The 27,248-nt window shown below is 43.1% G+C and overlaps 1 long non-coding RNA gene across 1 annotated transcript; it reads left to right on the top strand.

Annotated features, from left to right (window-relative positions):
- The first annotated feature begins 1,230 nt into the window (after positions 1-1,230).
- On the top strand, positions 1,231-26,556 carry LOC135451790 (uncharacterized). The gene is made up of 3 exons (XR_010441429.1): positions 1,231-1,482; positions 25,070-25,254; positions 26,301-26,556. It is a non-coding gene; the product is annotated as an uncharacterized LOC135451790 (long non-coding RNA).
- Positions 26,557-27,248: the final 692 nt, after the last annotated feature.

The raw sequence follows: 27,248 nt of genomic DNA, 5'->3' as shown, positions 1-27,248 counted from the left end.
AAGTACTTGACAGAAATGAAAACAAAGGACATCTTTAGGGATTGTGGAAGCTTCCATAATAATAAACAAGAAAGAAAGCACTTTTTTTTTTTTTTTAAGTTTTATCTACATCTGACTATTTCTTAAGCTATAACTCAAGCCAGACTTGGCCTTCCTTTATGATAGTTTTACATCAGAAGTGAGACAAGATTTGGAACTCACTATGAAAGAATTACATTAAAATCTATTCCAAGGGAAAGGTGAGATCCATCAGAATGGTTTGTGCAGGTCTGTAGAAACACCTGAGACAGATCAGTAAGGAATTAAAAAGCTGTGCATGAACAGCAATGACAGGAGCATTTGAAAGAGGAACTTCAGCAACAGCTGGTAATTGCAGAGTACATAATTTTATTTATTCAGAGGGGAAAGGTCAAAGTAAGGTCCCAAGGCAAAGGCAGCTTGAAGTTTAGTTGGATCCACAGGCCCTTCTGGAATTGACCATTTATGTCTAAACTGGTCAAAAAGTAGTTTTATAAGTCACGACTCTATTTTTTAGAGTTTTTTAGTGTTTTAGCTTTCCTAACAGAAGTAAGAGCTCCACTTTAAGTGAACGTACTTAACCTGCAGTACTCTTTAAGAGCAAACAGGACTAGAGGCACAAGAGGCAGATAAGGACTCATTAGGATGATTGTGCTTTTGAATTCTTTTTTAGAAAGATGTATCTGTTCAGCTGAATAAAAGCATTTTATGAACAATATACCAGAGGTGTTAGTGATAATTTAACAGCAAAGAGCTTCAAACCAACAACATTTTAGTCATTTACCTGTACCTGGTTACAAATCTCTAATTAAAGTTGTGTCAGAGCTTCTATATGTTTTTAGCTCTCTGGAGTTGATCTTGAGTCTTGACTTTAAAAATTACCTGCTGGCTAAAATTTGTCATACAAGGACTTACATAGGAACATATTTTAAATAATAATAATAAAACCTCACTTTGACAGCTTTATAAGTTATTATGGTGTTTCAAAAAAGAAATCTGTCAGTTCAGGTTTTCTTAGGACCCCCTGGAAATGGTGCTGTCTGTTAAACAGCAGTCACTGACACTTGGGGATTGTTACTAAGTGTTGGGAGTGAAGCCAGGTACCTCAGCTGAGGCATATTTCCAAAAGAAGTTATTGCAGGTGTGTTTTATTAACTCACCACCCTGTGTATTTCTTCTGCATTTTAGGTCAGAAACTTCAAGGGCTGAGTGGCCTTGGTCTGCTTATTTTTTATTCTGACTGTAACACAAAGGCTGGGTCACACTTGGACTAGGCCTTGTGCCTTTGTTTTGTGTAGAAGGTTTTGTTGGTTGGTGGTTTTTGGGGGTTGGGTTTGTTGTTTTTTGGAGTTTTTTACAGCACTAAAACCTGAAACTTGGCTGAACTTGAGATTCTTGAGAGCTCTCAGCTGGAGTTGTTCTGCTGTGCACTGCTCCTTCCTCTTCCACAGAGGAGGTGTCAAGGTAGGAATATGGGCTCTGCTTTCAAGGTGGGAATATAGGAAAATAGTCTGTACTTGTTTGTCCCATTGCTGTACCAAAGTCACCTTGAATTTGATCTGACTGAGAGCATACATTGCATCCTTATTTTTGCTGTTCCTTCTCCTGTGCTGGGTGCCAGTGACCCTCTGGCCATGAGTTCTTAGTAAAGTAAGAATTCACTGTGCTCTGGCTGTAGCTCTTGTGCATGGTGGATACAGCACTCTCTCCTATATGTGGCAGGACTGTCTTCTGTGCTAACTCCTGGCTGTCCTCTTTCCTTGGATGAGCCCAGAGACCTCACTGGAACTGAGTGTATTGTGGGGAAGCCTTGAGCATGCTGTGAGTGAATGGATTTGGCTCTAGGTGAGACAAACTAATGGATTTTTAGTCACACTGTTGTTTTTGCCTTTAAGCTCCTGCAGTTGAAATACTTTTTACCCTCCTGCTCCGTTCAGCTGTCAATGCTCCTTTAGGAAGGAGACATCCCTGGCTGATGGCAACAGAGGTTGGTTGCTCACCGTCTTCCTGAGACTCGGCATCACCATCCTGATGGCAGCAAAACCTTTGATTCTGAATCCTGAGGCTGCTCGTTGTCCCTGACAGGCTTGGCATTCACTTGTTGTTTTTTCTATGCTGTCACAGACAGAAATCAGCAGGGGAGTCAGTTACTGGCAATATTCACTTTTTGAGCCTGGTTTGGTTTCTTTTATAGACTGGACATGTCTAGGCAGGTGTAAAGGCTGTTCTTTTTCCTCATGTTGGCTAATGTGACCTCAGACCTAGTCTGAGTAGGGTTTTTCAAATGTTCTAAGATTTTAGGGAAGGGAAAGGTCTTTTCAGGCTGCTTTTCAGACTGATTTTCAGGGTGCTCCTTGGAGTTTTAAATACCAAGCGACTTCATTTAATACCTTAGCAGTAGCTCACTGCAGTGCAAATCTGACCAGGGCTATCACAGAAACAGTTACTTTTCTACCACAACTTTGTGACTAAGCTTTCCTGTTGTAGTGTTGGTTTTGATGCTTTTTATAATTTTTACGTTCTGGTTTCTGTTACATCTGATACACCTGTCATGATTTGGAAGGGTGACTCAGGCAGGGAGTGTCCAGGTTGGGATCTGAGCTTTGCCACATGCTGGTGTGAGAGAGGAATTCTCTTCAGCCACCTGTGTCTCCCTTATTCTGGGTGTGAAAGTGAACTGACAGTTCTTAGTCCTTGCCTATTTAACTGAAAGCTTTTAGGAGGATAATCTTTTTACTGCTTTGGTGGGGTTGCTTGCTTGTTTGGTTGAGGTTTTTTGACTGATAGCTCCAGTTTTTGCTATAATGCCAACATTAAGAAATGAGAAATTAGTAAAACAACACTTCTTCCCACCCTGTATATGGTACACCACAGTACAGTGCCAAGTATTTTTTTATGAGAGGAGCTAAAGAAGCCCCTACACTTTCTGCATGGGGAATGGCTACAATGGAGGGAGGGAAGACAAGATTAATTTTTTTGACCGTCTTTTATTTTGAAATTCCAAGCTGAATGGCTTGCATGGACTTGCTAGCCAAGGGGAGAAGAGGTGCCAGTGAAGTTTTAACACCATAATGTTAATACAATTTTAGTCCTTTCCTTTTCTCTCTATCCATTTTTGTCTTGAGAGTCACATTTAAAATGTATTTTGTAGCATCACTGTCTGATGCTTACATGAGATCTCTGCATGCTTGTATCTAACATCGAATATTACTTGCATTTTTAAATATTTTCTTAAAAAAACAGCTGAGTAGGCCCTCTGTGTTTCATCCTGGGTAGCACATTCCTGGGGTTCAATGGGCCATCCCTCTCCAAGCACTGCCTACACCACCTGGCACTGCCAGAGGCTTGGCTGCCTTCTCCACAGTGCTTTCTCAGGGTGCCTGGTACTCAGACTGCCAGCACAAAAGCTGATTCAAACCAGCTTGATGCTCAGGTATACTGAGAACTGAACCACAAGCAGATACCATCAAAACACATTTCACTTGTGACCTTTCACAGCCAATGAATTGGAGGGATTTTCCTTTGCTGTGGATCAAATTTAAAACTACTTCCCAGGAGTGAAAGGTCATCTGGTGGAGTCATGATATCCAGTTAAATACAGCTAAATAGAACTCGTTAGCATCACAATGAATGGAGTTATATATTACCTGCTCTGGAGGATGACTGGGGTGGGTGGGGTAGATCCCTCATCACCCTTAATAAAGCACCACAATAGCAGAGAAAAAGCACAAAGAGCAGAATTTGACTAAATCTGCCCTTTAAATCTGTTTCTTCTGGCCAGCAATATGAGTGGTCAGAAAAACATGGGAAATGTCACATAAAGGATGTATTCTCCTCTTGCCATGTTTGCATTCACGGCAGCTACAATTCCATCCAAGTGAGAATATACTCTGTACCAGCTCCCAGCAGGGCTTTGATCTGCAGATACAGCCTGCTCTGAGGAAAAAGGAAATCCAGTGATCTTGTGTCTGAAATTAGATTCCCACAGAGGGGCAAGCTGCCCTCCAGACACTATCTGATTGGCAGAAGGGCTTCATATATAAGTGGATCCATGACATCTTTAATCCTGCCCAGCCAAGAAATACTTCTGGGGAGTGTTTCTTGCTCTTCAGCCCTTTCCTAATGATTGTTATTTCAGCCCTGCTGTTTCTGGTCATACTTCATGAGGACTATTTTTCTGAGTGTAAAGCTGCATGGCTCTTTCCTCAGCACTGGCAGCAGGTCAGGGATGTGAAATGAGTGCAGCAGGCTTTGGGATCTTTGGTGAAAAGGCTGTCTCAGATCAGGGGAGGATCCACACACAAAACTTTGTGTCATCATCCTGTGAAGTGAATAGCTCATAGTAAATCATTTACCTTGGTGATCTGACTTTTTCTTTTCTCTCTTCCCTACTTGGCATTCTTGGGTCTTTGTATTCCACTTCTCTATTTTCTGGGGGATGGAAGGATAGATGAGATCAAAGTGAAGGATCAACTTCTTTGTTTATAATAAGTAAAGGACTGTTTGAGTTCTCTCAACCTTTTTTACAAGTGGCTCTTTTACCTATATGTATTGCTTTGACTTTTCTGTACTTATTCAAGGCTTAATGTTCATAACAGCCAAGCAAGTTACTGTCCTTAGGAGTCAAATACAGCTGGGCATCTACAGAGGTTCTTCTGCTGCTTAGTTCATAAGGGATCATAGGGATCATAGATCATCACTGCTCTAATGTCCAGTAAAACTAACTGCTGCACAGTTGGGACTGCTGCACTCAAAACACCCACCTCAGTTAGCAAATTGCTGAGGACAGGCAGGGATGTGCAGGCTTTGAGCCATGATGGATGAACTGTCACTTTGATATTGTAGATAGTGTTGGGTTTCTTCTCTGGATGGTTAAGACAGAGTCAAACTGCAGCAACTGTTAGAGAAATAAATCAGCTTTTGCATGCCTGGTGGCTACAGTGCCCTGTTCCCAATCTTCCCCTGCTGCCTCTCAGCATCAGGGTCAGCAATCTGCTGCAATTCAAGAAACACAGAAGATCAAAACCAATTTTCTTTTTCCCAGTCCTCTGAGTGTGTCAGTAGTTGGTGAATTTTGGTCCCTGATGAAACTACTGGGGAGGCCATGGGTGTGGTCCAGCACTAGCAGTGCCTCTGATGGCTCTTTAGGCACTGTGGCTGCATTTGAAGCACCAGAGCAAAACCATGCAGTTCCCAAGCCACTGAGTGGAGAAAAACCGGGGACCCTTACCCTCTTCCAAGGGAAACTCTTTTTAATATCTTACCTCAAGTGTGATATACCAGCCATACCTGCCACCAGTGTGTACTGCCAGCTGAAGGAAAGATTGTAAGGGAAGAAATAACACAGAAAGGGGATCAGTAATGAGGCTTTACATTTATTCATGCTAAACCAGGGATTAGCTATGGTGGGTGTAAATTATTTTGTTAATGAACTCAAATAAACCAAAAAGTGCTATCAGTGTCTCTGTCTTAGCATTTCCAGTGATTGAGGGAGTCTTGATGGAGGATGGTCCTGGGAGTAGTCTGGAATATTTACTTCTTTTTCTTTTTTCAATAAGGCTTGAATTTTAATGGCTTCCAATAAACCTGCCATCCATGTACTGGAAATACCTCAAAATTTCCACTCCAGCCTAAGGCAAGCTCCACTGGAGTTAGGCAGTGCTGATTTACACCAGCTGAGGTGCCTGATTTTATTTTATTTTTATAGGATTTTTTTGTCCTTGGTTATAAAACTTTTACTAGCTGGAAGAGATCACATTCCATTCGGGAGCTCACTTTATGTCCTTCAGATAGGAAATCATCACCTTGGTGCAGACAAGTTTCAGCATTTCAACATTGAGAAAGGGGGGAGCAGGGAAGGAGAGCAGATTTAGCTTCCTAACTGAAGTGCTCTCCACAGCTGGGGAAATGCCTCCAGGAAAAGCAGGCAGCCTGTTCTGTAGAGAACATCTGGAAATGGAGACCTGCATATTCCTTTTCTCCATGCTCCCAGAGCTGCAGGGCAGTTGTGTCCCAGAAGGTGACTCCTGCTCTGACTCTGAGCTGTCCCCATCCTCTGCAGCCTCCTCCTTTCCCACAGGATTACCCTGATGACCAGGGGCATTTCCCAGGCTAAGGCTGCCTGAACACGTAACACGATCCTGGAATCTGTCATCCTCTGTTGGGTAATCAGCCACTTCTCTCTACCCGTATTTTTTAATGAGGAAATAATCCTTTTTCTCCTGCTTTTAATGCAATATGTCTTTTTGAATGTATGGAAGGGCTATGTACTTCTGAGCCACTGCTGAGTGATTCTATCAGTTGGGTTTATCTTAGAATTATTCTGCGTTTTTGTGGTTTCTAAGGCAACCACACTTTTTGAATGAACTGTGGAGTAAATGAAGGTATCCAAAATATGTGACAGACAGATCAACCTACATGATGTGCCTCTGATGTACTGAGTTACCTGCATGTAGCAGTTCAACTCTTTAAACATTTCAGGCTAAATAGTATCTTGAGCTCTTACAGAACCTGATTTATATCAGCTACAAATCTGATTCTTGCTGATATGGGACATGGTGCTTGGTATGGCCAGGCAGGTAAGGACTGTGAAAGGCAATGGTGGTCCCTAAAAACTTCAGTAGGTTCTGGCAGTTTTAATTTGAAAAGAATTAATTGCAAAAATACTAAGAATGTTATTATGAGCATTGGTCTATGTGCGATTAAGGGATGACAGTGTTTGTTTCTGTTTTCTAAATATTTAAACTCATTGGGAATCAAGGTACTGGAACTCTGAACTTTCCAGTCTCCTTTTGTCTAAGGTTTTATTTTCTCTGAAGAAATGGGACTGTGTCTTAAAGATAAGTGATTTTTCCAGTGCAGATCAGGTCAGAAACATAGAAATCAATCTTATTTATCCTGAGGACAGTAGCACCACTAACAAAACTGCAAGTAATGCAGCAGGAAGAGGATTTTCCCTATGTCTGGTAACATATAAACATGAAATAGCAGCCTTCAAGCTTGGAGAGGGATGGCTCCTGGTACCAAGGTGCAGCTCAAGTCTCCTCACTTGTACCCAGCCTTTTCTCTTGCAGAATTTTCTTCATGCTTGGAAGGCTGGATGGTGTGGGGGTTTCAGAATGACTGCTCTGAAAGCCCTGCCCATTGCACACATCAGTCATGTACAGCTGGAGGGACTGATTGACAGCTTCAAGGATGACTGATAGGAAAGGGATTGAGTGAAATATGGCTTTCATTTTTCTTTCATTTTTTTTTCCCCAGAGACTCTCATTGGCCTCATGTGGGTATTTTTACATTTCCATATTATGCAAGCCTGAACCATGTATGTCTTCTTTCAGACCAAATAGTTAAAGGAGACTTTTTATAATGCCAGATCTACAGTACAACAATGCAGCAGAATATGTACTTTCAACTATTGTGCACACCTCTTTGGCAAGGAAAACTTCTGATGCAGGCTTTTATCTTGCTTCATTTTTATGTGGTTCAGCCCTGGTACTTTTAGATTGCTGCCCCTCCCCCAAAAAAATAAAATATTTGTTTAATAGATTTTGCATTGCTCTTGCATTTCCATTTTTAGCACATGCAGATGTGCTCTCTCTGATGGAACCTTTCATTTTGCTAAATGGGGAGAAGGATTTTGCACACACCAACTGAGCTGCAATTAGGATTATTACAAGAAATAGATCCAGGGAAGGTTCCTGGGTAGCTTGGTGTGAGGTTTCTCGGCAACAGACAGAGGAGATAAAAAATTGAAGATATTTCCTTAATAATATTCACTTTTTCTTATCTGTAATCTCTTGTTGGGTCTTGGCTTCCTCCAAGCCTCCCTGAGCAACCCAAGTTCTCTTCCCAGGAGAGCAGACAGGTGTAACTTTAGGGATCCCATGAGCCTTCTGTTGATGCCATCAGAACAGGACTCTTCAACAATGTGCTTGAGATATTCAGCAACTCTCCTCAGAGCAGTCAAACATTACTCTGCCTTTGATTTCAGCTCTGTTCTTCATTTTGTCTAAACAAAAATTGAGGCTATGCCCACCAAAGCTCTGGCATTTCAGCTGTCTTTATTCTGCCTTTGCCACTGAGTTAAAACAGAGAAAAGCAATTCATTTTCCAAACCCAAGCATTCATTTTCCTTAATCTGAAGTCAACAGCAATTTGTGAACATATTCTGTGACATCCTTGCGGGGTTTTCACAAAAAGCTGGGTAACTTGCTGAGTGAGCCAGTCTGCAAAATTGCAGCAATTTTGTGAGGCACCAACATGGCAACAGTCACTGGGTGAATGCAGCTCAGCACCTCCAGCTGATGTAATTCTCAGGTGCCCAAAATACCCCAGTCTCACAAACGGGAGTGTAGAGAGTGATCTGCTGAGTTCTGTCAGGCAGCTGTGACAGGGACAGGGGGCTTGGACCTCATGTGTGCACCAGCAAAGCCTGGATGTGCCAGGGAGCTGGGGGCATTGCCATTAGGGCATTAACTCCAAACCATCAGTGCTGCCCCTCACACAGGCTATGAAAACAATCCTTATAAGAGGGCAGGAAGGAATCCCTTTAACTCCTGAACTTGAGGGAAAACATTGTTATGTGGGAGGGTTATTTAAAAAACCTCCAACCTGTTTTTCTAAGGGAGCAGTCACCAGCTTTCCTAAAATCTTTGGACAGCCTAAGGACTGAAAGGTCTGAAGAGCTTCTCTCTGCCAAGCAAACTTAGGAGACGGCATTTCTTTATGCAAGTTTAACAGTGGGTGGTAAACATGGAAAAATGTCTCTTCCGTGACATTGCAACATGACACATCACGTACAGCCTGTCAGGAAACAATGTCTGGGTTATGTTTGCTGCCAGGTATTACTGCAGGAGGAACACCTGACATGGGATGTCTTTTTTCAGGCAGTTACTGGGTGGGGTTACCCACATCACTGCAAGTATTTGGGGATTAGCTGCACATCATTCAGCAGCACTGGGAGCATCACTTAGCAGAAACTCAAACAGTGACTGCTTGTGCAGCACATGCTGCTGTGGCTTTCTTTGAGAAAGTCATGTGAGCTACTCCAAATGTCCCCTGAACCACTCTGATTTCCCTAGAAATAAAGCAGATCCTCTCAGAGACAGTTGGGAAACTGAGTCAGCTCAGCATCTTCTTCTAAAGCAGGGTAATTTCTGAATTTAAAGCTCAGGATTTCTGTTGACTGAGATGGTTGAGAAGGGAAGGAAACTGATTGTAGCATGGTCTTCACAGCCTGTTTTCCTTTTGGAAATCAGTGTAATATCCCCCCACACCACCCATATGTGCAGGTCTAGGACTATAACAAAGAGATGTGCGCCACTAGAAATAATTTCCCTTTAGCTGATATGTTACTGTATTTATATACATATATATGCACACATAACACTTAGTTATATATACACATATAACTAAGGATAGATCAGATCACTGAATTATAACACTAATAAAAATACTGGAAAGATAAAATACTAATTGTTCTGCAGCTGAGAACATTCTATTCTCTGATCCGCCTCAGCAGACAATTGAAAGGCAGATGGTAAAAGTTTGGGTATGGCAGTGTGGTACTCTCTTTCCTTTGACAATCTTTTTCTGTAGCAAAGTAAAATAATTCTGCTGTTATGTGGAGTCAGATAAAACTGACAGCATGTGCCAGTGGGAAATTTTATCAGGTGAAATGCCTTCCCAGGAGGTGCTGGTAGCCCTGTCTTCCCTGCCAACCCAGAAGGCTCTGCAATGCTTTTGTGGCAACACTTATTGCTAAAATGAACTCTGGGAGCAGAAATTGCTTGCTCCCTCTGAGAACCTCTTCCTTCAACATTTGTAATGATCAGATCTCCTCCCAAGCTCCTCCTCAAGCACCTGAGTGTCCTGAGCTCCACAGATCTTCCCCCACAGGCCTGGTTCTGCAGCTCCTGTATCATTTGTGTGATTCCCATCTAAACCCTCTCCCCTGTTTCCAGATAGACAAGTGGACCTCCAAACTAGACGCAGTTTTGCTGTTGTGATCTGAGAGTAGTTCCCCACTGAGGCAGGATCACTTCCCCAGCTCTAACTTGATACGTCCCTTCTCACACCCTGGGAGGACACACCTGCCCTTTGAGCTGCAGCTTTGCATTGAGAGCTCATGTTGAAGCTGTTATCTCCACTGGCTTTTTCAGTCTCGCTCAGGGTCACGTTTTTCCAAGACAGAATCTTCCATCTTACAGCTGTAATCTGCCCTCCAGGTTCCCAGATGTATCACCTTGCATTTGGCTGTATTAAATGCAGCCACACTGAATCACAATCGTTTGACCAGGAGATTCAGCTCGCTCTGTAATAGTAGCCAATCTTGGTGATGTCTGCTGAAACCTTATCAGTGAGAATTGTATATCGTGACCCAGGTTGTTGGTAAAAATCTTTAAATCAATATTAAAAAAAAAAAACAACTCTGCCAGTTCAGACCATGAGGGGATACTTCTACATTTTTCCATGCATCTTGCTAAAGGTATCCTGCTAATTGGTATTTCTGCCTTAGAAATTGAACCTGTCACAAAGATGGTTTTGAGCTCTAGAAGATACATACATTATTCTTCTTAACAGCAATTTTAACTGACAAATTCACTTACTCATTAATAATTTTGTTAACAAACTGTCTTTGTAAGCCTGCCCCATAATCCTTCTACCCACTCCTTTAAACCCCAACTATCTCCCAGATTGATTTTCCAATTCTTTATCTGTTTTAAAAATAGACTAATACATAGACTGGTATGAATTATATCTTTGGCACTCCTTATCTGTTATTAAAATCCAAACAAACTGTTGCTTGACTTTTCTGGGATTGCTCTTGAACTAACCTCTGTACAGTTTGGTTTCCTAAAAACTAATTATTTAGTCAGACCTGGACACCACTCATTCCTCACCAGCAATAATTGAAGTTATGACTCAATTTGAACTACATTTCCTGGTGAGACTAATATTCCAGAGCTGTTACTTAGTAGTGAGTTTTGAAAGCAAATTCCAACAAAAAGAGTGGAAGAAGGAGGCTCAACATAATGTCCATTGTTCAGCCAAGCCTGCTGCCTCACAGGGATTCACCTTGGCAAAGCCGACTCCTTAAGTGTCAGGGCAATAGCTCAGTGTGCTGCTTGTCTCTTTGTCTCTCTCCATTGTTTTCTAATGTTAGAGTAAGTTTAACATGGCATTTCTCCACCAGCTTTGTCAGTGTGTGACACACACTCTGGAATGTGCCACATTTGTGTTGCAAAAATGTCTATTTCTGCTAGGTGCTGTGTCCTATCCTTATTTCTGGTCCAATTCCAGCATCCTAGGAAGAAAGTGGCATCTTCCTCCTGTTTCCCAAATGCAGAACAGATATTGCTACAGACAGTTCCTGCTTTTTTCCTCATATTTATTTAGCACTTCTCTGTTTCAGTCTAGTAATGATCATATGTGTGACCTATAGTTGGTGTGTTCTTAATAAGCTTTTCTAAAAATGCTTATATTTAGCTCTTTTGGCCACAGATATTTTGGGAATTCTGCTGGCTTCACTGAGCAGCAGACTACATATTTAAGATTAGAGCTTTGATTTCACCTTATCTTGTTTCCATCTGCTGTACACACACTTTATATCATGATGATGCATCTACTTGCAGTATGTACAGCTGCAATACTGACATTAATGAGGGCTCCAAGATAGCATCTTTATTATAATAAGCTGTTAATATGGCCCTAAAATGCTGCTGCTTGTGGTTCTGCCTCAATATGAAGCAGCTGGCAGCTATGTCAATTGTCATTCTGAATATATTAATATACAAGAAAATGAGAATGTATTAATATGAAGCAATGCACAGAGACTAAAGGAGGCAAACGGGCCCAGAGCTGCAGCTGACCTGGGCAGCGGCTTGCACAGAGCAGAAGCTCACATGCACCTGATGAAACAAAGGCAAGAGTTTTTCTTTGTGATTTGGACAGAAATTGAAGATATGAATTCTGCTTGAAGTGTACAGTTGTCTTCACCACAGCACCCAACTCACCAAATTCTGCTTTGAGATGATCTTTTCTGAATAGAACTTTACTGCATGGGAACCTTGAAGAATTATCCCTATTTTGCAAGAAGACATTAAAGAAAAGTAATAGTAGCCAAGCCCAGGCCCTTACTGTAATTGTGAATGTCTGAAATGTGCTCCTCTGAGTGCAGCATCATGCAGCAGACATATCTCTGTGGCCTGAAGGCCACATATTCTGTATTTAATAACGTGTTAAAAAGCTGACTGCTGATCTTGAGTTGGTATCAGGTAGAAAGCAAAGAGAGTGCAGGTGTAAGTGTGATATTTGTCATGTGGTGTTGTCTTCTCTTTCACCTACTACTGGTGAGGGACTATCAATGGGGCAACTCATCCAGCAGCCTGTGAGTGACAGCAGTGCATATTCCATAGAAATGCTGATTTTTGAGACAGGCCCATCTTCCCATCCCAGCCTAACAACCACCGTCCACCCGGTGACAGTTTGGAAGAAAAATGAAGGTGAAAAATCAGAGCGAGAGGAACAGAGAGGGGTAAAGCTGAAGATGATTCGGGAGGGGAAAGCAACCCCTCCATAGATTGCATTTGCCCTCGCTCGCCTTGTGAATGGGGACTGAGTCGAGGTTACACAGAGATGTTAAAAAGATGAGACACAACACACGAGGAAGCGGTGACAGGATGAAAGGTTCAGGGAGATCAAATGAGAGAAATGAGGACTCGAAGGGTCAGTCCTCCCTCTTATGCTTGCAAGTTCGGGCATTGGCTGTGCAAGGAACCAGGTTTGACAAAGCAGAAGGACAGACAGAGGGCTGCAGGGCCTGATCCTTCCCTCTGCTGCTCCAGGTTTCCCTGCGTGACACCCCCAGTGACTGCGGGGCACAAAGCTGGGAGCAAAGGAGCAGCGGCTCCTCTGAACCAACCGTGCAGCAGCACTTAACCCCCACTGGGTGGGTCACAAACCTGAGATTACATCCTTGCTCCCCGAGGCCTGGGAACACTTTGGGAAGATTTTTAAGAGCTCAGCGTTTAACTGTTTATTTAGCAGCACAGAAAAGAAAGAACAGGCTCTGTCTTGGCAAACATTTCTCTATAAAATGGGGATGCTCATGAGTGAGTGGTTCACTGGAGGTCCCATGGAATTCCAAATGTTTTCCACTCTCTGGTGAAAGCTGGAAAAGCAGCAAAGCAGTAATAGCCAAAAGCATCCCAGGAAATATTGGGAAGCTGTGTAAAACTCCCACAGTAGTAAGGGATGTAACCAATCCTGCAATAAGACCTTATGCAAAGCTGCTCAGTGATTATGTATAACCACTGCAAGGTGAAATCCATATCCTCCAGTAAATTCTTCTTTCTGCAGACCCTGGTCTAAAGTGATTTAGGAGAACAACTAATGCCTCTCCAAAGTGTATCTACAACTTGAAATGGGAATATTTTGAGGTTGAAAGCCATACTGAATTTAATGTGACTATTCTGTTCAGCTCTATACGCCATGTACATTGTAGCCATAGGGCTGGCTCATTAGCAGTATTCCCACCATTACAGTAGTAAGGGAAGATAATGTGTAAATGTAAGTAATATCCCCGAGTAACTTCAGTCTTAGGGCTTTTTTCCTGGTCCAAAAATATCTATACCTTTTCCTCCCATTAAATATGGAAACATGAATTCATTATTTGCTTACACTGTGCAGTGCAACATGGTACAGGAACTTTAGAGGTGGTGCTAATGAAAACCAGAAGCACCAGTCAGCACAGAGGTGCAGCTGGACTGGTGTACCTGGGCTCACTCACACCACCTACCACTGTACTGGCATGGTCAGATTGTTACTGGGCTCTGAGCTGGTGCCTCTGCAGGCTGAGAGGAAATGGCTGGGAGGGGGCTCTGAGCACACTGGAGGATGTCCCAGAATATTCAGGTTTGCACTGTGTGGGCAGAGCCTCTGTAGCAGCTCCTGTAGGGTCTTGCTCCTACTGGACTTTGCATTTAAAATTCTCAGCATCATGAAAAGTCCTTGAGTTCAGTGGGAAGGCAAAAAGAGGAATCTTAAAAGGAAAAGATGATTTTTCAACAAATATGTGGGAGAGGGTTTTGTAAACGTGCCAATGGAAATTAATTACTTTCATAAAATACATAAGTATATTAAACCAGGCTGCTCACTGTGACTTCATATCTTGAAAAGGTCATCTGGTACAGAAATGGGGTTTTAGTTATCAAAATTATTTTAATTTGAAATTAAATGCTCTTAAGAATAGATTTTGAGATTAAGTATTGATCCTATAGCAGAAAGTGTGTGTAAACACAATCTGTAACGTGGAATGACATCCTGTAAAAGAAGAAATTGTTTCAATTTGTTTTCACACGGTTTTCAGTTGAAACCACACCCCTGTGGTCCAAAAACTCTGAGAACACCTCCAAAGCAACACTTAATGTGTGTGTATGTGCATTAATGAATTTCTGTTCTCAGTGAAAGAGGACTGCACGTCTCAGCACTCTGAATAAGAACAGAGCATTCAATCCCTCTCCATAGCAAATTCAGCCTTCAACAAGTTAGTTCTTCCAGGGATGGCAGTGATGCAAAACTGCTTTGCAAATGTTTTTCTGGGTTTTGTTGCTAGGTGATGACTTGGAAAACTTTGCTATTCCTGCTGAGAGGTTTAAAAAAAACAGGCCTCACATTAAAGAGTACAAAAAATAGGCCATCTTGCTCCGTAACTCCCATTTCCTAACTCCTGGAGTTTGCACCTTGTGTGCCTTCTACACTCTCACATGCCCCTCTCTCCCCCTGCCTTGGATCTGCTTGCCAGAAATTGGAGGCCCAAAAAACCCACTTCTATTACAGTGTAAGAAAAGGAGAGATTGTTAATCTTTCTATCCCTTACCAAAATAAGCAATTCTGCAAGTGTGCACTAATTTATACTGACTTTTCCTTTCTAGTTAAATTTTAACAGATTTTAATTTTATTAATCCTGAATGAACAGATTAATTACTGATGACATTGTTGCCATCTCTTTCACATAGAAAGGCTTGGGGATGACTCTACAGTTGTTTGCTGAATCCTATACCTGGTCTGGATGCAAAATCCCTTGACTGGGGGGCACATGGGGAATTGATAAGGAAAAGATGCAGAGATGACACTCAGGGTGGAATGTCAAAGAATTATTCACTGAGGTATTTCCAAACTAGGCCTGTTGGTGGAAGGGAATAAGGTGTATTTATTTAATTCATTATTGGTATTTTTGTCTCTTGGTGTATTTTTTATATCATTTATCCAAGATTCCAGAGATGTGGCCTTGAACTAATATATGGCTAAATACAGTATGCTCAGAAACAATTAGACACTGCTGCTCTCCTTGAAAGCTGTTTATAAAAGCTGGAGTCTGGTGCTATAAACTGAATATAGGAACAAACATTTTTTGTATACTAGGTCAGGACGAGATATCAATAATTGTTAAAAATTATTAAAGCCAGAGGAGGAAACAGCTATTTTCAGCAGCCAGAAAATAATGATCATTGACCTTTATAGCCTCAATTTGCAATTTGGCTCATTTGTACCATAATCCTCTTTCATGAGGTTGGCCAAGTAAGAAGACCCCAAATCTCATCTGCAGCAAAGTTCTTGGCATTTGACAACATTTGGTCTCTTAAAGTGATAGCATTTCTTGAGTGTAACTGGCACTGTACAACTCTATTGAAAGACATAAAGCCAAGAATTTCAGACCCTAATCCTGTAAATCCCTGCATTTTCTTTTAAAATCTATTCATGTGAAAAGCTCCCTTGGCTTTGGGGGCACCATTAGTATTCATGACTTTCAGCACATGAGAATCTCTGTATGATCAGGGTCTGAAACCAGGAGGACCAACAAGCCCCAGGGTCTGCCTCGAGTTTCCAGCACCCATTTCTGGGAGGCTTTTGGCAGGTGTGATTTTGTCTGCTCTGGGTCTGGTTTCTCTCCCTGTGCAGCCTCCACAGCATCCCCAAGCGCTCAGAGTCGCTTTAACACTTCATCTGTTCAGGTGTGATGAGGAGTTGTGTTCTGTCCCATCTCCAAGCAGTAACTTAGGTGAGAGGTGGGAAAGAGGCACTTGCTTCTGAGTTTTGGGATAGGCAGCCAGGAGCAAGTGGCACTGACATTGTCCAAAAGATTGCTGCACTTCTGACTGGTTTTGGTTGTTTTTTTTTTTTCTTTAACAAACTTAAGTAATTGAGAATGTAGTAGTGACAGGGTGTCTTTTCCCAGACTGGAAGAGGGTTTGTGCCAGGCTGAGGTGGCACAGCAGGATTTAGTGTCATGCTCTCCATTGTCTGTTTTCCTGTGGGACCAAAGGGTTACAAAAGCATTATGTTTATGCCTGTCTGTGTGTTCCCTAATAAGCACTTTTTAACTTATTTGCTGATTTCATCTAAGCTTGACAAAATCTTGAAGGTCTCAAAGGTCAGTAAGTTCCTACAGACCTCAAGAGGTTTTCAATTAGGCAGGGGCCTATACTGTGGAAAATCAGTTTAGGAAAGGGGGAAGAACTCATATAAATGACCAATTATGTCAAATACTTCTATTGAAACTTTGTCCTCAGACACTAAAGGCAATGATGAGAGGTAAATGTTTAGGAAACCAAATTTCATTAGCTTCTTTAACTTGCAGAACTGCTAGTTTCACTCAGGGAGTTTAACAGCCGTAGGAAAAGTTTGCTTGCTGAAAGGGCAGCAGGATTTGGGAAATGCATGGGGATGATGGATCCTGGCTCCAGCAGCACTGGTACTAGACCAGACACTTCACAAATCTGTGCTGTGATGTGTCCAAACCCAAATGACCTACCTGCCCTCAAATGGAGACAGTTATGGAGCATGGTGCAATTCTCCAAATACTTGGAAAATTGGAGCCTTGCAGCGAAGAAAAGACTGGATAGCTGAGCTAGAAGATGAGCTAATGATTGGTTTGCTTCTCATTATGACTGGTAACTTTGTATTAGATGCCAGGAATAGTCTGTTGGAAACTCCCTTTAAAGATGTGTCTTGGATCAAACAAATGATTTCCAAGCAATTAGTTAAAGTGAGGAAACTGTCCAGGGCAGACAGTTAATAAGGGCTACATGCTGCAGGAATTATCCAGGGAAAAAAAAAAAAACAAACCAAAACAAAAAATTTAAAAATAAAAAAAAAATCCGAAACCAGTTTAAAGATTGAACACTTTTCTGGGGATTTTAGCTATGTGAGCCCAGGGTGATCTATCCATTTCCTAATTTTGCATTTCCAACAAGCAGCCAGCAGCAGAGAGGAGCCCCCTTAGTGATAGGGGAGAACCTGGGAATCAAGGAAACACACGTACAAATGGAGGATGTGGTGATTTCCCAGGGCTCCCATCAAAAGGGTCATCTGCAGATCTGTATCCATAGATGGGATGTGGCAAAATCACCTTGGGAAGCCTCAGCTTGGCCCAGCAGGGATTCACCCATGAACTGCACCAGCCAGATCAGCCCAGAATCTTCATTAGAGTGGCAGAAAGTAGCAACCCATGGTGGCCAGTGAGGGGAAGGAGATCAAGCCATGAGGACAAGCAGCTGCTGGGCAGTCTGGGGCGGGACACAAATAAAAAGAGAGAAAGCCTATAGCAGAATGCCTCTCGGTGCTACTGGAGAAGGCAACAGTACAAATGTCTTGAGAGACTGATGCCTGACTGCAGAAAAACCTCTATTTCCATTAAAGAATTAGGGCGAGGAGGTGCTGCTGGCAGCCACTGTCGATCACAGGGAGCGTTGTTGCTGATACTCATATTTGCAGTCAGTATGCACTCTGGACCTATTTCCTTTTAATAAATAGTTTGCTCATTCAAAAAATTGAGGTTTCCATCACACTGAAGGTAATCACAGGTGGAAACAAATTTTTCAAGTCATTTTTCAAATAGTTTCAGCAGATGAAAGAATTGGAGTGAAATCGCTGATGCCTTTGGTGTGAGCTCTGTCACTGAGCTGGTAATTGAAGGAAGGGACCATTGACAATGTATTTCAAGGCTTATCCTTCATACTTTGTTTTTCCTACAACTACTCAACCTGAATTTTATTTTTATTTCAGTTCAGAGTAGAAGCAATGATCATATCCCTCTATATAAAGTATAAGAGGTTTTTTTTTTTCTTTTTTTCCCCACTTGTCAAGAAAGGAGGAATAGACTGGTTTTGTTCCATTCTTTTCTAGGCAGGTTTTGGTTCAGCAGCCAGGAGAGGATGTGTCTCCATCTCTCCAGATGTGTACAAACAGGTGGAGCTCACTGGGGGCTGGAGCAAGTGAGGTAATTCCATGGGCTGGCCTGAGCACAGCCATGCCAGTGCTGTGGCACTGGACAGGCTGGTTCCTTGGAAGGCTGGTTGGAAACCTGCCCTAACCAAGTGAGCAAAGAGAGTTGCTCAGGGCTATAAATGTGCACAAAGGAGATGAGAGGGTTCCTATTGCCATGGGATGTTAGACATGCAAGGATGCTTGGGTTTGCTGCTGAAGGATTTGGTCTGCTCTCACTGAAAGGGTCTCCAGAGCTGCTTAGGGATTCCTAAAGGGAATCTTTAGACCCTGGTACCTTTCTAACATGGCTGGAAATGGTTTGGTCACTGAGGAAGCGTTTAGGTGTAAAGGTAATCTGTGTTTAGGTGGTGCTTAGGATGCTGGGGCCAGCTATCAACAGGTAGAAAAAGTGTTGAAAGCAAAAACAAACTATTTGTTGCTATAAACATACTTAAAGGAAGTACTTAAATGGAAGCGTTGCAAGGGGTTGATCTGCCTATAGATCCATGTTCATTTTCTCATTATACCATGAGTCCAAACAGTTCCCACCCATCCACTGGTCCTGGCTGCTCCCCCTGTCCCTTCCCAACTGGCAGAACTGTTGTCTGTGGGTCTGTGTTGTGAGCTGGCACAAATGAAAAATCTTTTTCCAGCTGCATCAGCTCTGCAATCCACTTCAGTGTTGTGGCAACACTTCCAAGGGGGAATGGAGGCCGTGACAAGCAGCAGGACGTGGGAAAGTCTTAGTTTGATATTGCCATCAGGAACCTGTCCATAAATGTCACTGAAATTCAGAGAAAGCAAGCACTGCTTTTCTTACAGGGTCACCGTGAGAAACTGTGTAAACTTCTTTCAGAAATCATGTTTAAAAAATTGTGCCTTCCAACTCAAACACCCCAGAACCAAAACTGTGATATCTGCAGGAGTTACAGGAATGGGTGCCCTGAATGTCTTTTGGTGGTGTCTGGGATGTTGTAGGCAGCACTGAAGCAAAAGTTTTCAAATAGGCTTCAAAAAATAAGTAATTTGTCTGTTTTTCTCCTGTGTTCTGACTCATTAGGGATCGCATTTTCTACCTAAACAACAATCCTTTTTAGAATGTAATGACTACAGAAGTTAGGGCTTTAAGCAAAATAGAAATGTATTGAGACTGACACTAGGAGTGTGGGAGTTGATAGCTCCAACACTTTTACTTGTAACTACTGTCAGGATTTTGAAATTCAGTTGAGTGGAGAGGTGTCATGAGGCAGCCAGTTTAGAAACATTTGAAATTGGGTAGCTCTGCCTCAGCCCTAATTGCAAAAGGAAAGAAAAGCATGTTTAAAACAACAATCTCCTCTTTTCTCTGGGTCCTAGTGAGCAAAAATGAGGCTTTAAAGAAGACTTTGTTGCAGAACTTCCACTGCACTGAAAGATTATAGCCCCACTTATTTTTTTTACTTTTTTTTTTTTCTTTACAATATGAGAGAAAGGCAAGTTCACTGTAAGTTGAAGAGCAAATAACCAGGCTAGGAATCTCTATGTACAAAGCAGATGGACACACATGGCCTTTTTTGGAATACTTGGGTATGTCTCCTTAGCCACCACAGCTTGTTTTGCACTCCATATTGCTCCACACAGGCCATTGTTGCCATGCACCTGTCTGTAATTTTGGAGGTTCATCTACCTCCAGCAAACTATATTTAAAATCCTCAGTGCTGATTAGAGGGAAGGAAAAAGTTCAGGGGAAGGGATTTCCTAGTTCACAAATAAGAATGTGCAGTGGAGCACTCACTAAGTAAACAGAAAACATGGGCAGCTGAGAGAAATCAATTTAGCTGAACAAACAATGTTCCATGTAATGAACTACTAATTATCCTTTTATGCCATGTCAGTCTGAGTGATTACAGAGCTGTGCAGTTTAATTTGACGTTTGAGCATTGCCTTGCTCCATTAGCCTCATATAAAGCTACGACACGTTGGGAGGAATTTAAAAAAAAATGGTGGTGGGCTGGGGGGGAAGTGGGCTGCATTTATCCAGAACTAAGTAAGCACCTGTAGCAGTTATGGGGAAAGGAGCTTCTCCATTTCTTTTTCTTTTGGTTTTTTAAATCTTGGTTGTGGTGAGAGGGGCAGCACTTGGGAGGTGAGGAGGAGGATGCCTGGTGCTCACAGAAAACTCCTTCAGTTTGCTGAAAATGTCCCTTTAGACCTCATTTTAAACTATCATTGAGAGCTTGAATAAATAAATTGCATAGATCAGGCACGCATACAGATCAAGGGAAAAGTGGATGGTAAACAATACAGTGTGGGAGCAAATATATTTTCCTAGATACTTTCTTTTTACTGGAGATTTGCACACAGTAGGTAAATCAAATCCCTAGGTGCTTGGGAAATCTCGTGGTTAATCTAGGACTGAAGGACATGTATTATAAATACTGCTTTATTATCACACTGTTTGTCCAACTACCTGTACTGATAACAGGATTAGAGGGAATTAACATATGGAGAAAGCTGAAGACAGTTTGTTGGGATATATATTAGGACTATTAACTCTAGGAGTACCAGTGAAGTACCTGTAGTCTGATATAGAGCTACACATTTTGGACTAGATTTTTCTTTCAGGAAAGGTAAGGCAAGCCAAACATCACCAAAGTTCTAAGAGAAATTTCCATGGGAATGGTGCAGATGCAGGGGAACCTGTGCCCAATGTCTACATAATACATCAACACATGAAACAGTGTCATGAGGGATAAAAATGACCCCAGTGTCCAGTGGAAATATTTATGGGGTTGCATTCATTTAAACAAAATTGAAAAGCAAATGTTTAAAAAACATTTGGTGTAACTGTCTGACATCTCTGCTATGCACACCATTGAAACATGTGCCATGAGACCTGCCATGTGCTCATTCTTCCCTCAGTGGGACATAGATGAGAACTCCTAGGGTGGGATAATATTTTTTAAAAAGCCTTTCTAAAATTCTAAGTGTTTTAAAATTTAAATCTTAAGAAGAATGAATAGAAACTGAAATGTTTTGTTTTGTATTTTTTTTTTTTTTAAGAAGAAATATGAAAGTAAAAAGCCTTCCCAAAACTGGGAAACTCAAAGAGCCAGTTGACTATTTTGGCTGAGAGGCAGCTCCTAGGAGGCCAGACCCTTGGCAGGGGCAGGCTGATTTCGGTGCAGAATCCCTCTGTGGTGCACCAAGGATGGGGCCTGGCACAGAGGACATGGTGGCCCTCTCCCACACTTGCTCTTGACACTCAGCCTGCTCACTGGCAGCCCCCAGGGTGTCCTCAGGGTCTCACAGGTGCCCCCCACCCTACCTTTTTTTTGTTGTTGTTATCTCTGTTGAGAACCATCCCTTTGACAGCCCTAAAGCCTGGGTGCCCCTGTGCTGGAGCCGCTCAGCTCAGGGAGAGCTGGTGGTGTTTGGGCACCTGATTGCCACACAGGCTGTGGTCCTCAGGCACCAGGTTCCATGGGACTCAGTCACTTGCCAGGCGATACCAGTTTCTTGTTTGTTCTCTTCTCTAGTTTTGCTGCTCAATCCCACTGGTTTGGCCTGCAGCTGAGTTGAATTTCTGCTCTGCTGCAAGGCATGACCGAGCTGCAGGCTCTTACCCTGGGGCTGAACTGGCCCCTGTGTCCGTCCCTGGTGCCCGTTGGACACATTGGGGCCTTTCTGTGCTGTGCATTTGCGGCTCTGTTGACACTAATGGGTGTGACATGTGTCTATCCAGGGAGAATGGCCCCCATTGACTGCTGCAGCTCGTCACTTGATTAAGCCAAACTAATGAGGCACGACCGGGGCCAATGGGAATGTGTGGGACTGAGGCATTGCACATGCTGGTGGAAACCTGCAGCTTTACTGGGGGCTGGGTTTTGTTATGCCAGGCAAAGTCACGGGATGCCATGGGATAGAGTGTGCAGGAACAGGTGCTGTCACACAGAAATGAGCAGAGCAGAGAGGTTTATGCTGCTGGTGACAGCACCTGAACCGCCCTCTTCAAGTGGTAATTACATGGGAGAGTGCCTTGTGTGCTTAGCAGGGTTTAAAACTAGGTTTGGTCTCGGATCTTACTCAGTGTCTTTCTACATTCAGGTTCTGAATTTGGCCCTGTGGCTCTGTCTCTTGGGCATGTGCACAGGAGCATTTTTGGCTCTTCAGCAGACAGCCCAGTGTCCAAGGCAGGCAGCAGCATTTCCACCAAGACTAAACAGCATCACTCTGGGAATGGGAGAAAAGGGGAAAGCAGAGACACTGTAGGAAGTGTTTCTTGCAGGTTGCCTGCTCTGCAGGAGGCACCAGAGTCATAGCTTGTCCATGGGAGCTCTCCCCCATGTGCACAGCTGGCCCCTACTCCAAGTGCAGAGCACCAGCTGCACTCACAAAAGGCTGGAGGAGCATGGAGGGCTGGAGTCTCTTTGCTGTGGCTGGGCCCAGAGTATCTAAACTGGGCCAAATGCAAGAATGCAAACTCAAGGCATGTGCTTGGGGGTTCAGTGCAAGCGCAACTGTGCTTGCAGAAAAACAGGTTGGGAGAAAAATCAGGAGACTGACACCTGAAGAGCTGAGAGCACGGACATGGCCTCCATGAACAGAGACAGACCCTCATAAGGACACAAAATGCTGCCTGCTGAACTGAGACCAGGAACTCTGGCCTTGCTGCAAAACACAGCATCATCCCAAACCACTGTGGTAATGTGAGGGCACAGCCTGGTAGTCCAGGGCCAGACTACAAAAGCAGATAGGTCAGTTGTGCATTTTGAGAGAAAAAAGCGTTAAAAAACCTCTCAGTTCTATTTAAAGACTTGCTGTTTTGGAGAGCCTGGCTGAGAAGTTGCCTGTACTTTCCCCTGTACTTTACCTGCTGGTACATTCCAGGTCAGAGGAGGTTTGTATTTTTGTCATATTGCAATACTTGCCTTTATGTAAGTGCTGCTAAGAATAAAATTAGCAGTGGGAGAAAAACATCAGTTTGATGTCTAAATTTGGAAAACTTGATGAATAACTCTATTAACTTCGTTGTAGGGAGAGAAAAGAATAGCAATCTTTTGTTTAAAGAAAAGATAAAATAAATATGAAATAAGAGCTAATTGCCCTCTCTGGTTTTCTGAGGTGGGTTCTTAAACCCTCTCTTGTCCCCTTCAGAGAATAAATATGAATTGGCTCTGTTCTGTGGGACTCTGGCTTGAGCAGACACGGTCAGTTGGATCTGAGAGGCTTCGATTATCAAATGCTCAGTATTTGTGAAGGGAGGGAGCAGAAGGGAAGTAGGGTTTGTCCCCTGGAGTAGATGTCCTCCCAGAGGGCAGCTTCCTGCCAGGCGCTGGGCAGCACCACTGTCCTTGCTGGCACATCCCCAGTGGGCAGCCCCTGTCACAGGGCACCGATTAACCAGCAAGGAGCAGGGAGAATGCCAGCCTAAAACTGCCCCAAGCTCCACCAGCTTCTTCCCCTGCCTGCATCCCAGGCTGCGTGGGACTGTGTTCTCCAGTCAGGCCCCACAGTGATCACAGCACACCTAAGAGTCTTTTGGCTTTGTCCAGAGCTCTGGGGGACGCTGCCATCTGCATCTTGCAGGTGCCTCTTTCTGCCTGACCCAAAGTTTAGCACAAGGCAGTAAAGTCCCTCCTGCAGACCACAGCATTTTATGGCAAGAACTGTCTCCTTTTGCCCAATATCTCTGGCTGCTGTACTCCTCACTTTTCTTGGCAAATCCACAAATGATCACTTTTACCTTTATTGGTAAATTGGAGATTATTGACCAACAACTGAGACTGAAAACAAGAGGATAGAAATGAAAATATTTATTAGTCAGATACTAGGCTAGTGTTGATGATCTTAAGAGGTGGATAATGTTTTGGTTTTCTTGTTTTTTCACTCCTCTAAACCTTTCTGGAGTAAGAAGATGGCTTGTAGATGTGAATGTCCTGTTTAGTTCTTCTTCCCAAGGGGCAGCCTTGGGCTCTTAATGAGCATTTCCTTCCCTTCTTTTGTACTTAATTGGCTGGACATGGAGGAGAGGCAGTGCATAAACTCAGCAAATGTTATTTATGTTCTTCCTGTAGCTGCTCTTTGGACACCTAGAGGTCATTAATTCCTTTGTTTCCAGTCAACCTGCCAGGAGCAGCTCTCCTGCCCAGTATGAGCTGCTCCCTCCATGGGGGCTGAGCCATTCCCACTGAGCTGTTCAGGAGGGATCAGGACTCCTGGGACATTGCTAGCCTTCTGCTGAGACTACAAGAGATATAGGTGATATGGCAGTAATAGATACCCAGAACTCTGTTTTTTCAACCTACCCCGCATATATTGACAGGGTTATCTGAAAGAGTGATATTATTAATTTTGTGGGGACATCAGGCCTTGCTAGCCTTGGTGGATGCTGCTGCTGAACAGGGAGTAAGAGCTATGCTGGGACTACAGATCTATCACGAAAAAGCCCAGAGCTGTTACTGCACCCTCCAAAACAGCCTCTGGTGATGGAAAGAAAATCAGCATCATCCTATGACACTGCTGTTCCTGTAGGTTGTGAATTTGAAAGAAGGCAGGCTGCGGAAGGGAGTTTGGAAATCCCTGCTCATCAGGAGTGAGATTATTTTTCTCCTTTAAGAACATTTGCTCAGCTTTTAAATTTCCAGTGTTTCCAGTTGCCATATCAACCTGAGAAATTTGCCTGGCAATTGATGGCATATTTTTCAATGGATGACTAAAAAACTTAGTTGCATCAAGTTCAGCATTTGTTTGCTAGAATTTCACTTAATGCTATTTTACTCCATTCCCAGTATTTTCTTTCCAGGCCATGTTAGCAGATGACCAAGGATCCCCACCCTTCCCCTGCCCAGGCACATCTCAAGTTCAGGAGTCCATGTGCAGAAGTCTGGAGCCAGGTCAAAACACAGCCAAACATCAGTAGCTGGGAGAAAGCCTGTGGGACACATCCTACAGGCTGGGAAAGCATTAACAGAAACACTCTGGCTGAAGGCAAGTGGCAGTTTCAGCTTTTCTGTTGCTCTGGAGAGCAGTTGCAGGAGGCAGAGTGGAGGAAAGGGAGGCTGTCTCTGGCTTTGCAGTTGGACAGTGTATTGGTGTTCTGAGAAGCTGCTTCTGCTTCCAGCAGCACCAAGGTGGGGAAGGAGCCTGCACCCACTCCCAGTGGTACCCAAAAATCTCTGTGTCCCCCCATCTGTTCACCCATGTCCTCTCTCCAGCCCATCCCAGGCCATGCATGGGTCACTGGTGCTAATGGGGACAAATCTGCCCCAGCGCAGATGAATCTGCAGGGACTTTTCTGTGGTGAATATATTGTTTGGTTTGTTTTGGGCTTGTGGTGGAGTTTTTTTTTCTTTAAAGGGAATAAGAATGAAAAACAAGAAAGTCAAAAAGCCCTGAATCTTTACCTTTTTAAAGTGGAGACACCGCCACAGCAGGACATAATGGCTCGCTGTGGTGGTGGTGGTTTGCCTGAGAGCCTGGAGATTTATGTAATGAGAAACACAATTCCTGCAAAGAACATTGTTAAATCTTTTCAAAATTTCAGCTATAAGCCATTTTATTGCTAATAATATGGCTAGATTCTTCTTTTGAAGAATCTGGGAATGTTTGACAAGTGGGGAAAATGGAGAGGACTTGAGGCACCATAATCTGTATTTTCCATTTACCTTGCTTGAAGCTTGAACAACACATGTGCCACAAATGATTTGTTTATTCCTAAGCGCTCCCAAGGAGCCCAGTCTCCATTCTCAGGCATATAATGGCTATTCAAATGAAAGCTTTAATAGGTTGTTGCAGATCTGATACCAATGCAGTGAGAGAAAGAGATATGCAAATATTCAAAATTAAACAAACTAGCTCCTGCCCTTTGCCTTCAGAGGTTCAGCCTCAGATCTGGACAGTGTCACCAGTGCAATGAGCCTGCTAGACTCAGCTCTCTGGAGAATGAGTTCATTTTTTTCCTTTCCCATCCCCCCATTTTGCCTTACAAAGCTTTCACTTGAAATTGAAAGTTATCTTGTTTTTTCTGTCTGTAGCATTCATGGGGAAGGAGAGCCCCAATGAGGGCTGAAATACACAATATGTTCAGATTTGAGCCTGAGGAAGAATTCTGGGAGAAGATCCTCTGTGCTGTTTGTTCCACATCTTAAAACAAAGCCTTTAACCTCAATGCCTTCTCCTGAGCATTTCTTCATGCTGTAGAAACAATTTTGGAAGAGTGATACAAACAAAAGTCCAATTAGGGGGTTGCAGTCTAAATAAAATCTGTTTCTGCCCACACCATAAGACAAATCAGGGGCTTCACTGGTTCGTAACACCAGTTCTTCTGTTTCTTTTTTGCTCCATGTCTTGTGTATATGAGTCAGGCCCCAAAGCCACTTCAAAAATTTAAAAATAACATGTCATCCACCTAACCATTGAAACTGTGCCAGCAGCTAGTGTGTGCACTGAACAGCAGTGAAAAATAATAATTTTACATTAAGAACACCATAAAGGTTTTTCAGTGCCTTCCAGGTTCTTGTAAAACTACTGTTATCTTGTCCAACCCTCAAAGCTTTTTGCACAATTATCAATTAGTTCTGTGGTTGGCTTTCAAAAAGGCAGTGCTGGAAACAGAGCAGCAAATCCCAGAGATGGAGGTGGAAGCACAGCTGTGCCTCCCCACAGGATGTCCATGCACACCTCAATTCTGCTCCTGGGGCACAATCCCTGGAGCAGCCCTGCCTTGCCTCCCATCTTCTGTGCTCTGATCACAAAAAGCTTTGAAGCAAAACTGGCCTCTTGTTCCATCATTATTGCTGGTGTACCAAACTTTGTCAGCAGTAAAATATCTCGGGAGATCTGCAAACATCTGGAAAATCCCTGAGCTACAGGGGTTCAGCTGAAACTACAACTTCAGACATGAAGAGAGAGCTCAGCAGAAGGCAGGAGGGGGATCTTGCTTTGGTGGGGTGTTTGGACAGTTCTGGCTGTAACAGGTACCA

This window comes from Zonotrichia leucophrys, chromosome 9 (genome assembly GCF_028769735.1).
Source record: "Zonotrichia leucophrys gambelii isolate GWCS_2022_RI chromosome 9, RI_Zleu_2.0, whole genome shotgun sequence".
Taxonomy (NCBI): Eukaryota; Metazoa; Chordata; class Aves; order Passeriformes; family Passerellidae; genus Zonotrichia; species Zonotrichia leucophrys.
The sequence above is the reverse complement of the archived record's forward strand: the minus strand, read 5'-3'. Positions and strand labels throughout refer to the sequence as shown.